The sequence below is a fragment of the Schistocerca americana genome, chromosome 3 (genome assembly GCF_021461395.2).
Source record: "Schistocerca americana isolate TAMUIC-IGC-003095 chromosome 3, iqSchAmer2.1, whole genome shotgun sequence".
NCBI classification, from domain to species: Eukaryota; Metazoa; Arthropoda; class Insecta; order Orthoptera; family Acrididae; genus Schistocerca; species Schistocerca americana.
The window spans coordinates 879,662,981-879,674,078 of NC_060121.1; positions in this window are offsets into that span (position 1 = coordinate 879,662,981).

The window sequence follows — 11,098 nt, forward strand, 5'->3', positions numbered from 1 at the left end:
ATTTCAGAGACAAACTGCATTACACTAATGTGAATTTGTAACCCACTTGAATTTGTTTATATTTCAGTACCATATAGCAATTTACTCAAATGTTATTCTCAAATAAAAGTTCAGAAATTAGTTCATGGTAATAGTCAAAGCAAAATCATATTTCCTGTAAGTCAAATTATGTGCCCTTTTCATTACCTGTGAAGCACACTTTAATACTGAAACTTTGAGTCATTCAAATTAGAAACAATTCAATGGTTATTCAGAAACAGGATACTCGGTCTTTTGTACTTTTAGGACAGGACCCTAAGATTGTTTATGATCAGGACAATTCCAAAGTTCACACACACGTTTTTATCACTTGAATTGTTATTGAAAAAGCACACACACCAACATACTGGTCCATACTAAGATACATATCTGATTTCCTGAAGTTGGCGGGGCAGTGGCGCAATAGTGGTGGCAAGCACTTGGCGGCTATTTTGTGTCAACTATTGCCGTTTTGTAGTGTGCTGTCTTGAGGTTAGTTAGGTTTAAGTAGTTCTAAGTTCTAGAGGACTGATGACCATAGATGTTAAGTCCCATAGAGCCATTTGAACCATTTTATTGCCGTTTAAGGCTCTTTTCAAATTTCTTCTTGGCTACGTATTAATCATTTTAGAGCCATTCCGTAATACAAGAGCACCATATTACAGCCGAAACAACATCCGAGGCAATTTCAACACAAATCGGCTTCCGAATGCCTAACTTGGCACCAACGGTGTTGACTATAAAACTGCTGGCCACTCACTGCGTAAAGTGCTCTCTCTTTTGCCGAGCAGATTGACCGCCAAATTCACCTTTTATTGCGCGCCAAGCCCCTTTCGTAGCGGAGGTGGATCCCAACATCTTTTCCATTATATAATCCAACTTCCCTATGTATGAACCAGTATTCAAAGTATAATTTCTTTTTTCCGAGCATACATATTTTATAAAGTTTCATTATTTTTAAACATTATTAAATCTTTACGGTATATACATCGTGTACGTCCACTTTCCCTCTGACCATTCAAAGATCTTAACTTGTACAGAACAATTACTTACACTGTATATACTGCGTAAATCGATAATGGTGTTACAAACTGACTAGCAAAATAACAAATAAGCTCAAGTAAAGCCAAAAATGTGCGGTAGCTGGGGTTGGCTTAACTATGGATGGTTGACAGCCTAATGCTATCGATATATCAGTAGCTTAAATTTCTCCAAGGCCTTGTTAACTCGATAGGTTAAAGATACCCGTTAGGTAAAACACCGTGCGCGACTGGGTGAAGAGGTCTGTAATTGCCTGCTGCACATTCTCGTCCCACAGCAATCTTCGACCGTTCACAGCCTTTTTAAGGCTTTCTTTAAGGGACCGAAGGCGTGTTAATCGCTTGGGAAGTGATCAGGACTATAGGGTGGGAGCTACTGTGTCTCCTACGTTAGTTGACGTTTGCGGTACGATATTGGCGACATGGGGCTGGGCGTTATCATGAAATAGCAACAACATTTGTCGCAATGTTCCCGGATGTTTCGTCTTAATTGCGTACACATTCTTCATTCTGCGACGGGTATATAACGATGTTTGTCCTTCGGCAGCCAGGAAAAGAATCCTGTTTGGAAGCATGTGGTAATGACGTCGCCATAGTTTACGTTTACGCATTTACGAGTACCACACGCACGTCGGAAAGACACGGTTGTCACACTAATCCCTTGTCCACATGCCAGTGCTTATATACACGCATCGAAGTCGCGCTAAGTTGCGTACACGCTGCAGCAACGCCCTCAGACAAACTTTTTTATCTTTGTGCCGAAACGTGACTCGAAACAGGGATTTTTGCCTTCTACGGACATGTGCTCTACCGAATGAGCTATCCAAGAGCAACTGAGCATTCACTGCTTTACTTCCGCCAGTACCTCATCTCCTATCTTCCAAACTTCACGAAAGTTCTCCTACATACGAGGGTGAGTCAAATGAAAACCTTAAACATTTTTTTAAATATTATTTATTGTGCATAAGTGGTACAAAGCTGTATCACTTTTCAACATAATCTCCCCCACGCTCAATGTAAGTCCTCCAGCGCTTACAAATTGCATAAATTCCTTTATACAAAAATTCTTTCGGTAGTCTGTGCAACCACTCATGCACCGCGTGGCATACCTCTTCATCAGAACGGAACTTCTTTCCTCCCACTGCGTCTCTGAATGGTCCAAACATATGGAAATCACTTGGGGCAAGGTCTGGTGAGTATGGTGGATGAGGAAGACGCTCAAAATGCAGGTCTGTGATTGTTGTACCTGTTGTACGGGCAGTGTTGGGGCCTTGCATTGTCATGTTGCAAAAGGACACCTGCTGACAGCAGCTTTGATTTGATTGCAGGCTGCAGATGATTTTTTAGGAGATCTGTGTATGATGCACTGCTGACAGTGACCCTCTAGGCATTTAATACTCCAAAATGACGCCATTTTAGTCCCAAAAGAGAGTCAGCACAACCTTCCCATGCTGACGGTTCTGTTCGAAACTTCCTTGGTTTTGGCGATGAGGAATGGCGCCATTCCTTGCTCGCTCTCTTCATTTCCGGGTGATGGAAGTGAACCCAGGTTTCGCCCCCAGTAACGATTCTTGCAAGGAAGCCATCACCTTCTCGTTCAAAGCGCCGAAGAAGTTCTTCACAAGCATCAACACGTCGTTCTCTCATTTCAGGAGTCAGCTGCCGTGGCACACATGTTACAGACACGTTGTGAAAGTGGAACACATCATGCAGAATGTAGTGTGCTGACCCATGCCTAATCTGTAAACATGCGGCAATGTCATTCAGTGTCAGTCGGCGGTTTTCCTTCACTATGACTTCAACTGCTGCAATGTTCTGTGGAGTCACAACTCGTTGTGCCTGATCTGGACGAGGAGCATCTTCCACTGAAGTCACACCATTTGCGAACTTCATACTCCACTTGTAGACTTGCTGCTGTTACAAACATGCATCACCGTACTGAACCTTTATTCGTCGATGAATTTCAATATGTTTCACACCTTCACTACGCAAAAACCGAATAACAAAACGCTGTTCTTCCCTGGTGCAAGTCGCAAGTGGGGCGGCCATCTTTATACTGATACTGCGACGGTATGTGATCATCTGCACTATGCTGCCACCTACAGGCCATTCTCCACGCTGTTTGTAGCACGTTTACCAACTTACAGGATAATGGCGCGAAATGTCGATTTGTTATTACAAATTTAAGGTTTTCATTTGACTCACCCTCGTACCTTGCGGGACTAGCACTTCTGGAAGAAAGGATATTGCGAAGACTTGGCTTAGCTACAGCGTAGGGTATTGTTTCCAGAATGTTTCCGCAATGTCCTTTCTTCTAAGAGTGCTAGATCCGCAAGGCATGCAGGAGAACTGTGAAGTTTTGGAGGCAGGAGATGAGGTACTGGTGGGAGTAAAGCTGTGAGGACGGATTGTGAGTTGCTTCCGAAAGGCAAAGGTCCCAAGTTAGAGATACGGTCCAGCACAAGGTTTCAGTCTGCCACGAACTTTCAAATCAGCGCGCACTTCGTACAGAGTCGAAATTTATTCTGAAAATATAACCCTTTTTGATTAAAACTTTTCCATTATCAAATATAAAAGTCAAGAACACACCAATAATTCTAAAAATAATTTAGGTAATATAAAACCTAAAAGTAAGGAAAATATCAATAACTCGATAGATAACCTATACTTTCTTTAAAATAATTCATCAAAATACAATAAGACTTTTAAATAAAAAGGAAGACTTTTGCCTACTCCTCAAAAAACAGCTGACGTAGCAGCAACAACTACTAATGTGATCTGATTAACTAAACGTCATATGGAAGCCACATAAACTAATCAGATACATTTAAATAGTTATGGAACTGGTGCTTATTGCCATAGGGCAAACTTAAGAAAAAGATTAGGATTAATTAAGTCCGCAGCACTCAGGGGGTAAAGTTGGTAGTTTCAACTCAATAGTGCACTGAACGACATTTCGAACATTAGCCGTGAAATTTTCCCGGCGTATTCAAAACTCGATGACATTTCGTGAGTTCGGCTGGTCGTCGTTTTCTACCACGCACGATTTTTCTTCTGCAAACCTGGCAGACGTCTTCAGGTGAGTCGTTGAAGGCTTCGATAGCTCACGTCAAGATGTCTGCAGGTGCCCAGACGAAACATCGTGCATTATAGAAAGCGTCGACCAGCTGCACGCCCGAAAATTTTGAAAGCCGTACTGTCAAATTAGATCTGTAAACTAAGCCCTCTTAATTATAACAGTTTACAGGGCATCTGCAGGAAATATTACAATTTTTTTTTCCAGCTGGAAACAGTTTTTCACAAATTTTATAGGAACAAAGTATGATTATTGTTTGTGGAGATTTTCACATTAACTTTCTTTCAAGTAAGCACAGACATAAATATTTGTAAATATTATTGTACACATTCAACTTGCTCCTTATGACGTCATTCGCACCTAGATTAGATGGCCCCAGCACGACTAGTATTGTTAACCTGTTCATGGACTCAACATGTTAAAGTGAAATAAAAATAAGTCCGACCATGGCAGTGAAACGTTGTTGTTGTGGTCTTCAGTCCTGAGACTGGTTTGATGCAGCTCTCCACGCCACTCTATCTTGTGCAAGCTTCTTCATCCCCAGTACCTACCGCAACCTACATCCTTCTGAATCTGCTTAGTGTATTCATCTCTTGGTCTCCCTCTACGATTTTTACCCTCCACGCTGCCCTCCAGTACTAAATTGCTGATCCCTTGATGCCTCAGAACATGTCCTACCAACCGATCCCTTCTTCTGGTCAAGTTGTGCCACAAACTTCTCTTCTCCCCAATCCTATTCAATACTTCCTCATTAGTAATGTGATCTACCCATCTCATATTCAGCATTCTTCTGTAGCACCACATTTCAAAAGCTTCTATTCTCTTCTTGTCCAAACTATTTATCGTCCATGTTTCACTTCCATACATGGCTACACCCCATACAAATACTTTCAGAAATGCCTTCCTGATACTCAAATCTATACTCGATGTCAACAAATTTCTCTTCTTCAGAAACGCTTTCCTTGCCATTGCCAGTCTACATTTTATATCCTCTCTACTTCGACCATCATCAGTTATTTTGCTCCCCATATAGCAAAACTCCTTTACTACTTTAAGTGTCTCATTTCCTAATCTAATTCCCTCAGCATCACTCGACTTAATTCGACTACATTCCATTATCCTTGTTTTGCTTTTGTTGATGTTCATCTTATATCCTCCTTTCAAGACACTATCCATTCCATTCAACTGCTCTTCCAAGTCCTTTGCTGTCTCTGACAGAATAACTATGTTATCGGCGAACCTCAAAGTTTTTGTTTCTTCTCCATGGATTTTAATACCTACTCCGAACTTTTCTTACGTTTCCTTTACTGCTTGCTCAATATACAGATTGAATAACATCGGGGAGAGACTAGAAAGCTGTCTCACTCCCTTCCCAACCACTGCTTCCCTTTCATGTCCCTCGACTCTTATAACTGCCATCTGCTTTCTGTACAAATTGTAAATAGGCTTTAGCTCCCTGAATTTTGCCCCTGCCACCTTCAGAATTTGAAAGAGAGTATTCCAGTCAACATTGTCAAAAGCTTTCTCTAAGTCTACAAATGCTAGAAACGTAGGTTTGCCTTTCCTTAATCTAGTTTCTAAGATAGGTCGTAGGGTCAGTATTGCCTCACGTGTTCCAACATTTCTACGGAATCCAAACTGATCTTCCCCGAGGTCGGCTTCTACTAGTTTTTCCATTCGTCTGTAAAGAATTCGCGTTAGTATTTTGCAGCTGTGACTTATTAAACTGATAGTTCGGTTATTTTCACATCTGCCAACACCTGCTTTCTTTGGGATTGGAATTATTATATTCTTCTTGAAGTCTGAGGGTATTTCGCCTGTTTCATACATCTTGCTCACCAGATGGTAGAGTTTTGTCAGGACTGGCTCTCCCAAGGTCGTCAGTAGTTCTAATGGAATGTTATCTACTTCGGGGGCCTTGTTTCGACTCAGGTCTTTCAGTGCTCTGTCAAACTCTTCACTTCACGCAGTATTGTATCTCCCATTTCACCTTCATCTACATCATATCCCATTTCAATAATATTGTCCTCAAGTACATCGCCCTTGTATAGACCCTCTATATACTCCTTCCACCTTTCTGCTTTCCCTTCTTTGCTTAGAACTTAATTTCCATCTGAGCTCTTGATATTCATGCAAGTCGTTCTCTTATCTCCAAAGGTCTCTTTAATTTTCCTGTAGGCAGTATCTATCTTACCCCTAGTGAGATAAGCCTCTACATCCTTACATTTGTCCTCTAGCCATCCCTGCTTAGCCATTTTGCACTTCCTGTCGATCTCATTTTAGAGACGTTTGTTTTCCTTTTTGCCTGCTTCATTTACTGCATTTTTATATTTTCTCCTTTCATCAATTAAATTCAATATTTCTTCTGTTACCCAAGGATTTCTACTAGCCCTCCGCTTTTTACCTACTTGATCCTCTGCTGCCTTCACTATTTCATCCCTCAGAGCTACCCATTCTTCTTCTACTGTATTTCTTTCCCCCATTCCTGTCAATTGTTTCCTTATGCTCTGCCTTAAACTCTGTACAACCTCTAGTTCTTTCAGTTCATCCAGGTCCCATCTCCTTAAATTCTCACCTTTTTGCCGTTTCTTCAGTTTTAATCTACAGATCACAACAAATAGATTGTGGTCAGAGTCCACATCTGCCCCTGGAAATGTCTTACAATTTAAAACCTGGTTCCTAAATCTCAGTCTTACCATTATATAATATATCTGAAACCTTTTAGTATCTCCAGGGTTCTTCCATGTATACAACCTTCTTTCATGATTCTTGAACCAAGTGTTAGCTATGATTAAGTTATGCTCTGTGCATAATTCTACCAGGCGGCTTCCTCTTTCATTTCTTAGCCCCAGTCCATATTCACCTACTACGTTTCCTTCTCTCCCTTTTCCTACTACCGAATTCCAGTCACCCATGACTATTAAATTTTCGTCACCCTTCACTATCTGAATAATTTCTTTTATTTCATCATACATTTCTTCAATTTCTTCGTCATCTGCAGATCTAGTTGGCATATAAACTTGTACTACTGTAGTAGGCGTGGGCTTTGTATCTATCTTTGCCACAATAATGCGTTCACTATGCTGTTTGTAGTAGCTTACCCGCATTCCTATTTTCCTATTCATTATTAAACCTACTCCTGCATTACCCCTATTTGATTTTGTATTTATAACCCTGTATTCACCTGACCAAAAGTCATGTTCCTCCTGCCACCGAACTTCACTAATTCACACTATATCTAACTTTAACCTATCCATTTCCCTTTTTAAATTTTCTAACCTACCTGCCCGATTAAGGGAGCTGACATTCCACGCTCCGATCCGTAGAACGCCAGTTTTCTTTCTCCTGATAACGACATCCTCTTGAGTCCCCGCCCGGAGATCCGAATGGGGGACTATTTTACTTCCGGAATATTTTACCCAAGAGGACACCATCATCATTTAATCATACAGTTAAGCTGCATGCCCTGGGGAAAAAATTACGGCTGTAGTTTCCCCTTGCTTTCAGCTGTTCACAGTACCAGCACAGCAAGGCCGTTTTGGTTAGTGTTACAAGGCCAGATCAGTCGATCATACTGAAAAGGCTGCTGCCCTCTTCAGGAACCACACGTTTGTCTGGCCTCTCAATAGATACCCTTCCGTTGTGGTTGCACCTATGGTACGGCTATCTGTATCGCTGAGGCACGCAAGCCTCCCCACCAACGGCATGGTCCATGGTTCATGGGGGGAGGGGGGGCGGGGCAGTGAAATATCAACCCTAAAACTTGCCAGAAGAAAACACTAAATGACCACACCCAAGTTAAACACGTTAGAGAAATAAAATCTGAATCTCCGAGTATGGTTAGAAATAGTTTACAATAGTAAGAATGGGAGGAAGTTTGCCAGGTAGACATACTGTAAGAGAATTTCAATCCTTGAACTTTTTTCTCAGACACTTTAAAGCATGACTCCACCAAAAACTGATTAAAATCAAACCAACCTCAAGTGGAAGGAAAGAGTGGTTAGCTATTGAGATTAGAATATCATGCGTGAAAGAGTGGAACCGTCGTGTTGAATAGAGGGATGATATAAACTTAAAAGTTAAAGTACATTACAAGAAATATTGTGAATCCTTAACATCTATTATCAGAAATGCAAAGTTTATGTATTATGGGAAAAAACAGTAATGTAAAAACCCTTAAAAGTGAGACAAATAGGAAAACAAAGTCACAACAAGGGTGGATTCATAAGTTCTGTGGTAGTCGGGCGAGCCAAGGCCTGACCCTTCACTCGGCTTTGCCCGCTCCTTCTCGGAAGTACCCGAAGCAGCGAGACAGTTCATTTGACATTGCGGTACGGCATTCTTCGTTCGGCACAACTCTCTTGAGTTCGACAGAATCGTGGTGTCAGTACTGTTTACCTTTCGCTACTTTTTCGTGGCATGAAGGACGTTCACAGGTCCAGTAGTTGTTTGCACAAAAAGAGGCAGCTACCAATCTATCGGCACAATCCTTTAAAATGAATGGGAATGACGAAGGAGAGGGACGAGAATTCTCAATTTTGCATAAGCGATATGTACTCCTTATTTGCTATGAAACGGCATTGCAGTATCATGCAGAAAGAATTTGTGTTACATTTGTTAACTTTGTGTTAAATTTGCAGTCATGGAGCATTTGAAGAAATTGGTGGTACAAATAGTAAAAGTTTTGTAATCGCACCCATTATTCCATTGTGAGCTGCAACAGTTTTCGTTGGAAATGAGCGAAGACTATTGAGACTTAATACACTACTACAAAGTACGTTGGTTAAATCAAGGAGCATACGTGGAACGATTTTTCGATTCCGCATTCGCTATTGTTGAATTTATGAAGGAAAAAGAACTGCAAGAACAAAAATTAGAACATCTGGAATTCATTGGAGATCTCACGTTTTAAGTGGACTTGAATGTACAGGGTGACAATTATTGAACTACCTGAAAAAAAAAGAAATTAGTTGCAAACTATGGCGTATACACACTTTATTCAAAATGTAAACATCACTACAGATATTCGTATGTAGGTTATGACATGATCGATATGCCTGTCAACATTGGCGATGATGTGGCGCAGACGAATAGCGAAATTCTGTATCATCCGCTGAAGTGTCGGAACATCGATGCTGTCGATGTCCTCCTGAATGGCTGTTTTCAGTTCAGCAATGGTTTTGGGGTTATTTCTGTACACCTTGTCTTTAATATAGCCCCACAAAAAGAAATTGTATATGTTGAGATTCGGGGAATTTGGCGGCCAATCGAGGCCCATGCCAGTGGCCTCTGGGTACCTCAGAGCCAGAATGCGGTCCCAAAGTGCTCCTCCAGGTCATCAAACACTCTCCTACTTCGATGGCGTCATGCTCCGTCTTGCATGAACCACATCTTGTCGAAATCAGGGTGACTTTAGATATGAAATCATCTTCAAAAACCTTCACGTACCGTTCGGTAGTCACCGTGCATCAAGGAATATCGCACCGATTGTTCCGTGACTGGATACACCACGCACTCACCCACTGAAGGTGAAGAGACTTCTCGGTCGCGAAAAGCTGATTCTCAGTCCCCTGAATGCGCCAATTTTGCTTACTGAGGAAGCCATCCAAATGAAAGTGGGCTTCGTCGCTAAACCAAACCATATGCGTATACAAATTCCCATCATGCCCCGCGGCCAACAGTGCAGTTTGAAAGTCCTAACGCAAACCGTTCGGAAGTTATGACGATTTTATTTCATAGTTCAATAATTGTCACCTTGTACATTGCGCACAGTGAATAATTGCGAGATATTTCTTTTTAATTTGATGGGGATGTATTTAAAAAGAAAGCCGCATCGTAGAAGAGACACATTCTGACAAAGACAGTCCAGTACCCTAAGCTCACTGACAGTAAGGGAAGTGCGAAGTTTGGAGAATTCATTGTGGCCTTGCGTGTATTACGAGGATAGTTGTACAAAAGTTTCGAGAAGGCTGTCAATCTTACAGCTTTTTTAGAGCTGTTTTCGAGACCGTGTTTTTCGAGCTCCTTTGCCAGACCGTTCGCCGTTGCAGTTGAAAGCGCCTCTGTCCATGTTCAGATCTAACTGGCTGACCTGTAAGATAATTCCAAATTTAATGACAAATCTTTTTATGTTAAAACTGTCCAGGACGTCTACATTGATTTCCTGAGGTGGAATTTCCGAGTCTCCATAATGAGGTATCAAAAGTGTCACGCTATTTCGATCAACATATTTTTGTGAAAGACTTTTTCTCCATTATGAAACAAAAAGTCACGATTATATGGCAACCGTATTATTACAGTTTCTACCACATAAAAATAATATTTTGTCTTCAGCGCTCCAAAAATAATTAATTAATAGTGAATACTTGTTTTTTTCGATCTGTGTTGTTGAGAAATGCGAAATATAAAACCAAGTCGTACGCAGTACAACCGCACTGCCATTTAAATGCGGCGCGTTCGCTGTTTACCCCTCTACACCCTCCTAGCGCTCAGAGAGCGTGGCATGACGGTGGGGGAAATGTGAGCCGAAATCTTGGCCATCCCTGATACAAACGATCAGAAAATTAATAAAAACACCTCATACAAAATTTCTAAGTATACAGATGAACCAGTCAGTTAATGCGGAGTCAGCAAATCGATGAACTGCTCAAAAAACTTCGTTCAGCGTCCATCTTCTGGGTGATCAGGGGACAACAGCTGTCACTGCACCTTATATGTCGTAAGAGTAACACAACCAGTTGTATTTACTGGTTTCATTCTTACGCAACCGGTTTCGGTTTTGCAGTATACCATCTGCAGGCTCCTCAGTGAGTCTTGGGTGTTCACATTGATACTGGAAAACAATACATGTCTTCCGTAGAAAGTCTAAGACATAGGCGTCCGCTAAACTGAAGCTTCTTGTTCCACCGTACTCACCATAGGCGGTAAGAAGTTTCAGTTTACCGGGCGCCTATGTGTCGGACGT